The 7,058-nt window shown below is 28.5% G+C and overlaps 2 long non-coding RNA genes across 2 annotated transcripts; both read right to left on the bottom strand.

Annotated features, from left to right (window-relative positions):
* Positions 1-207: 207 nt before the first annotated feature.
* LOC136974681 (uncharacterized) lies at positions 208-1,156 on the bottom strand. The gene is made up of 2 exons (XR_010880677.1): positions 1,012-1,156; positions 208-933 (listed from the first exon to the last, which is right to left on the bottom strand). It is a non-coding gene; the product is annotated as an uncharacterized lncRNA (long non-coding RNA).
* A 598-nt stretch (positions 1,157-1,754) lies between these two features.
* Positions 1,755-6,376, bottom strand: LOC136974680 (uncharacterized). Its single transcript, XR_010880676.1, has 3 exons — positions 6,206-6,376; positions 2,044-2,461; positions 1,755-1,917 (listed from the first exon to the last, which is right to left on the bottom strand). It is a non-coding gene; the product is annotated as an uncharacterized lncRNA (long non-coding RNA).
* Between the last annotated feature and the right edge of the window lie 682 nt (positions 6,377-7,058).

The raw sequence follows: 7,058 nt of genomic DNA, 5'->3' as shown, positions 1-7,058 counted from the left end.
GGAATTTCTGTCTTTTATGTAGGAAAAAATTATAATTATTTGGTTTAATGTACAAATACACCTTTATAAAAACAACAATTGTGTCTTTCTCTTACGTTTTGTATGAAAATTTTTAAATTTTTACTTCTAAATCTATTTTTCTAGCTACTTTACCTTTAATCCTTATAGATTTGCTGACATTATCCCCAAGTTTAGAGAAACTAATTGTTAATTACTTTCTTAAACTTAAGAAATTCTCAAAGTAAATTGCTTAATCGGCAAGGTATTTAGACATAATTACTTATGTTTAAAATCCAAATTTAAACGTTTCGTCACTTAAGATGAATTGCCCTTAGCATTCTAACTAACAATAGGATTCTCTCTCCTGTTATATTTAATGACACGCGTAACTAATCCCACACAAATGATGTATCCTCTTACAAATTCAGTTAACTCGAACTAATTTTCCCATCCTTAAAGCCCATTAGTTAACAATTTATTAAGATCTGTTTATTTATTCCACTCCTTTCAGTTATTGGCCAATGGAAAATAATGAATAGCTAATCCTGTATCTGTCCGGCATTAAACCTATATTAGGGAAGTGAAAATGAGCATTACCCTACAGCAACAGCTGGATGCATAAGCACCACGTGGCGCCAGTAGTAGCGATCTGATGCCAGGACCCCTTGGGGCAAGCCGTTTTATCACTTACCAGTCTGGGGTCCAACAGCGAAGTAGCTGTTCGTTCCAGGAGGTTGCCATTAACTGGGGTGTTCGAACAGTTGGAGATCCGTATTTGATTCTGCTACCTGGGTGGTGTTAGACCTTCATTGTTTGTCTGGCGCCTGCAGTTTGTAGCCACTTAACAGAGTAATCGAAAGATAAATTTCCATAGGTGGCATCTGTCTCCAATAACTAATTTTTTTTACCTTCACTTTACTGCATTCGAATAGTCTAAGAAATAATAAAAAATAATCAGTAAACTCTATAATAATACAAAGTAAATTATACGGGGTATTTAAAATATTTTACGTGATTTATCTGTTTAAAACATCCGAGACAATTCTCCTCTTCCTCTTCTTCTAAAGAAAAAAATCCTATAATTTTTGGAACGTTTCCTTTAATATTTATGACCCTGTTTACAAATAAAGTCATAAATTTTCTGCAAGAAAATAAATCTTCCAAATATCTATAACTCTTGTTTATTTATAAAAACACGCTAATGTATTTTTATTATTTATAGATTAATTACATTAATTATACAACATTAAAAATTAATGCGCTAATTAACTTAATTTTTGATTTATATCCTTATCATCTCGTGTTAATTAATAAAACAATTAATTAAATATTTATCTAAATGACATTTAAAAAATCCGCAAATGAATTACAATAAAACATTTACAAAAAGGAATTCAAAATTAATTTAAAAAATAAAAAATAAAAACAAATTTTTCTTATTCAATTAATTTTTATAAAATAAGTTTCCTTTTTTCAATCATTATTTTTAATCATAATTATCATTAAAGAGAGTTTTAAACTAAATTAATTAATTAATTACCATTAAACATCTTTTATCATATAATTTTCTCATAAAAAATAGAAATTTTTAAGCTGATTTTACACATTTCTTTATCAATTATATATTAAATTATAAAGGAATTAAAGAATTATATTTAAGGATTATAGAAGTTAGGTTAAAATAGCTATTTATTTTCTCATTTCCTTATTAAAATATCCTTTTATAAAATTAAATACTATTTTTTTCCTAAGTCTCCTCCATCAAAGTAAGCATCACATTCTCCATCTCTCTCGTAGAGTAAAGCAAACACCTCCCTCTCTCTTTTCTCTATCTTTTCTCCTAAAGTAAGCATCTCTCTTCCTCATCTTATACAGTATCTTTCAGCAATTAAGCATCTTTCTCTCGTCGAAACGGTTCTTAAAAATAAAGAAAAAATTATATATATAAATTAAAATATATTGTAAGAATTTAAAAATTAAAAAAAAAATTAAATTTTATTTTATTTTACTATTTTTCAATGTGTAAAGGTAGAAACTCTTCACCTGTCTGATCTCACGGCGACTTACTTATTAGCATAAATTACTTGTCAGAAGGTTAAACAAAATAAAGGAGATCAATTCGTCAAACATCGTTTTGAGGGTTACTCTGTTTCCTTTCTGTACTTTATTTTATTTTTTTTTCTTTTTAAATTTCTTCTTTTTACGTAGAAAATAAGTAAAAGAGAGACACGTGCTTCCATTAAGGAACTTCATGTCTCATGCCGTGGGAAACACTAGGGAGAGATTCAATGCGACACGTGTGTACTTCGTTACAGCAACTCCTATGTTGTTCTTTCTGTGACGTCCCCTCAAAAACAACACGCTTGGCTGGGATACAGCACTTGTCCATTAGCCTCTCCAAGTTGCTCAGTCACTCAGATCCAACTTGTGTCACCTTACAAACAGTTCCTATCTTAAATGTCTATAATATTGTTAAAAAATAAAATATTTCTCGATAAAGGTTCTTTCCAATATTTTATTTAAACTCTTATAAAATTAACTATTTATTCTTTTAACCTTAAAATTTTAAAATTTCGAATTTGAATCCTTGTTTCCCCCTTTCTTTATTTTATTTTTTATTTTGTAAAAAATAAAATAAACCGTGTTAAATAAAATTAATATTTTAATTTTAATTTTTTTTTTAAATTTTAATGCTTTAGAAAAAAAATAATAATTTAAAAATTTATTTTAAAAATTAAGTAATTTTACTAAATTACAGAATATATTTAGATTAATTATTTTTAATTCAAATTGTTTATTATATAAATTTATTACAAGACATTAATTAATTTGTACAGAAACATTTTGAAAATTCAATTAATTTAAAAGATTTGTAATGCGAAATCCTAAAATGTTTGCTTCTCTGCTGCATTCCGGAACCATGCAGTGAAGCCGACTTTCGTTAAAAAATCAAAAGATTTAACGGGTTATAAATTATCGACGGCGATTATTTTCGAAAAAATTCGAAATAAAATGAACAAAAATGTTAATTTTTATCCGAAAATTCCAAATTTAATTAAAATTTTAACTATTAAAACTTACTATTACTTCGGTGCAAGTTACGGAGGTGATTAATGTGATTATGTATTAACCATGTGTACGGTAGAAGTTACTAAATGATGTCATAAGGGGATAGAAACGATCCAGAGGGATCTCTATGTCCCCAACACGTGTCCTAACCTTGTCCACAATAATGACTCTCATGGGAAAGCAAGCCTACTCGCCATCTAATGGACCTTACCTATCATCATTACGTGCCAGACATGGCCAAAAAGAATCCAGGGACCAAAATGTGTTCAGTATGAGTAAAGTACCCTTTGGATATGCTTCGATATGGGATTAAAGTAAAAATCGATTATTAGCCTTAGACTTACGATGAAATTTCATCTGCTTGTCACGTTTGAGTGATATTAATTGTTCCACCTTCTTTACTCTGGCGATGCTAAAAGGCAGATGAAACAATTTTGAAAAAAAATGTATGCATATTAAACATAATAATTCGACATAGTATAGTTAAATAAGCCTAAGTGGCCTCGAGAGATTCGATTTATCATCCTCCAACGTTCTTAAAAATCGCCATTGTCTCAACTCTGTGTAAAGTTTTCGAGATTTAGAAGTTTTAGAATTAAATTATAGATACAATACTCTATAATGTGGCGAGTTTTTCTAACATTTTAAAGATATTCATAGACATACGAACCGAGATATAATCGATAAATAAGAAAAATGGATAGGATAACAGTAAAGTAGAAGATTGATGATAAACAAGATAACTAATTTACAATTCGTGTAAAGGATAATGAAGAGTATCAGATGATTAGAGGTTAGGATTTTAAAGAAATTTGTAAAATTTTGTCATTTCTATTGTTCAATACACAACATAAGCTTAGATAATAGAATAAATACGTTAAATTATAGAAATTTACAGAGATTGTATTAATTTAACATGCCAACCAGTTAGAAAAAGAAACATAATGGTGTGATACTTGTAATATTTTAAAGATGTTTAAATAATATTATATTAGATTATTATTTTAATGTTTTCATAATTAATGCTTTTTAGGAATTATCATTATATAACTCCCAAAAAAAAGTGCTGGCATCTTCCAGATGAATTTGAAGACAAAACGAAGATAATTTTCAAAAAGTAAATCGAGAAAAGTAGAGAAGAGGAAGGAGAAAATGACGTCAACATCCATATAACTGTAACAGACGACAAAGTAACAATTGAACGTCTACGACTCAAGCAATTAGCCTTAAAGCAAAAGCTGCAATTAATCGGCATTTATAAATATAAGGGAGCTAATAAAAATTTAGGATAAAGTAATATATTATCAGCTGTCAACAAAGATGGGAGAATACAAAGCATTCAATAATAACGGAATTGGCAACCGGGATTCCCATTTGCTTGTGGAAAGAGAAATAGGAAATGAACTTGAGGTTGACCGAAATTGTCTCTTTGTGTCGGTTGGTAGTGACCCACGTCCAAAATGACCATTTCCTGAACCGAGGGGAGACACTAACAACCCTTTTATTTCAATCTCTTCTGCTTTGTATCGCCGCTATGCAGACAATAGACTTTCGCTTCATTGTCTCTACGTCATTAATATACTTCCCCTCAATAGGGTCTAGTTTATGTTTACACCAACATTTTATGCAGTTTTACATCCTCTGAAACCGTATTTTAAAGTGAAATTTTACATTAAAGACGGAATTTTATGGATCTACTTTTATTAAATACTATATAAATAGAATATACGAGGAAAATAAAATTTTTACAGATAATTTATGTTTATAAGTTGACATCGTTATGCGGTTTCCTATTAAAAACTTTATATATATTTTTCGATGGTGGCACCATCTCTGAAGTAAAAACGTAGACAATTTAAAAATTGTGTTTAAAAAATTACCAAAAATCGATTTAATTCCGTTTAAAATTTCATTTACAATCAAACTGTCTTAATTAAATCCTATAAAATTAGAACCTTCGACACTTAAAATCGGCAAAAATTATGTAATAAGCGACTAGTTTCGTATTAAAGTTATATTTCTAAACGTTTATTTATTTATTTATAATGGAAATTATACAGAAAAATCGTAATAATTTCCTAAAATAAAGGTATTAACTAACAAAGCATCCAGCTGCGTGAGTGAACGAGAAGAGGAATCAATTCGTCATCTGAGAAATTCAAGATTTTTCTTTCCTTTATGTTTATAGGGATATAAATGTGGATAGAATGGTATAATTTGACAAGAATTGAAAGCTTTTCTACATCTTATCGTCTAGAGCTTTTCTACATCTTATCGTCATAATAGCCCCGCAGTTATGTTTTACGATGATATATAGCTGTTTAAGAAGACAACGATTTAAAATACAGTAGTTAAAGCTCGCCAAACATATCTTTCGACCGTACAACATCAGTACGACAAGACAATCATGTTTTTAGAACACGGCCATTACTTATTGAAGAAGAGATCCTCTTCTCCAAATACTTAAAATCAGTCGTGCTTACAAAATTACCAATCGAACTGGAAAAATGTTTTTCTCTTTTTTTTTTTAAAAAAAAATCCATTTAGAAAAAGGAATGAACAGGAAAAAAAATATAAAAAAAAGTCTACCAAAAGTTGGATTGGACTGTTTAAAATCGATTGAAGTTCTCCTGAACGATAGGAAAACCAAGAAGACATCGTGTCATCCTTGTTCAACTATACATGGCTGCACATGTTGGGCAATTCAGCAAAATGCTATTAAACTAAGCAAATAGAAAATTTATTATGTGGATAATAAAATTAATAACCCTCATCAGATAATAATTTCAGTTACAGTAGAGTTACCCCGAAGGAAAACCTTATGGGTCTAAACTTCGAATTATCGTATTGCAATTGCGTGTATAATTTAAGTTTATCAAATAATAATGAAAAAAAAAAAAACTCGTAGGATTTTGATAAATTTATTAAATTTGCGGTAAACTTCCTGAAATAAAATGTCATTATTCTACGCTACAGTGATCCATATAAATCCCTTAAAACTCCAATCCTCTACAACGGTTCTATATCCTATATTTCTAAATGGGAAGTAAAATCGTCTAAGCGGAAAATTTTCTATATTCCTGAGACACATTGAGTAGAAGATAATCCTTACAGGATTAGGAAATAAATTGCTTACCTTAATTTAGTTTCTAGCTATGCACTAAGTTGTTATGCACTTGTTCTTCTCTTTCTATATAGGCCCTCCGCTGTTCTTCGCTGTCCATGCCAATTCAATTGATAGAACTTTAATGGAATAAAATTCATTTATGTTTATACCCTATACTTCTTCTAATAATTCACTTCTTTATCTATAATTCTTCTAATTTTTCCTATTCAAAAACAATCAATTATTTTAATATCAAAGATTTAATAAGTATAAACATGGTTAACAATAAGTTAAAAAATTAATGTTTTCTAATTAAAAAATAATAATAATAATAGGAAAATTGCCAAAGATAAAGGAATTTGGAAAGAAAATGAAGAACTTACCAGGACAAAATTAAAATTAGATAATAAATAATTTTAAATGTAAAAAGTAATAGTAATATAGGAAGAAAAATATATGACTCATTTTAATTTAAAATAAAATAAATATTACAAGATTTTAAGTATGAATAATTGTATATTAAGTTTATCTTATTATAAATGTATAAAAGAGGGGGAAAAAAGTATAATTTAAAGGTAAAAAAAAAAAGGAATTTAACTTCATTATCTGTTTAAAAATTGCAAGAATAAGCTTAGAACAGTTAAGAAGCGACTGAGAAAGTTTCTTAACAAACATCTTCATTTCTAGTTAGTTAAAGAACGGCTTTTCGGGTTCTAAAACACGAAGAAGAGTCAAAACGAGGAAAAAATAAAAATAAAAATTTCTTCTGAAAGTCGTCCAACTGATTAGCCGAAATTCGACTTTCTTTCAAAACTTTTACTTTTCACTAATGGCTAACGTAAAAGCTGCCATTAGTTGAAAAGTTCTAAATAATTTCTTTTAA

The sequence above is a fragment of the Centruroides vittatus genome, unplaced genomic scaffold (assembly GCF_030686945.1).
Source record: "Centruroides vittatus isolate TY-2023 unplaced genomic scaffold, ASM3068694v2 contig_352, whole genome shotgun sequence".
Classification (NCBI taxonomy): Eukaryota; Metazoa; Arthropoda; class Arachnida; order Scorpiones; family Buthidae; genus Centruroides; species Centruroides vittatus.
This window is presented reverse-complemented; position numbering and strand designations above follow the sequence as displayed.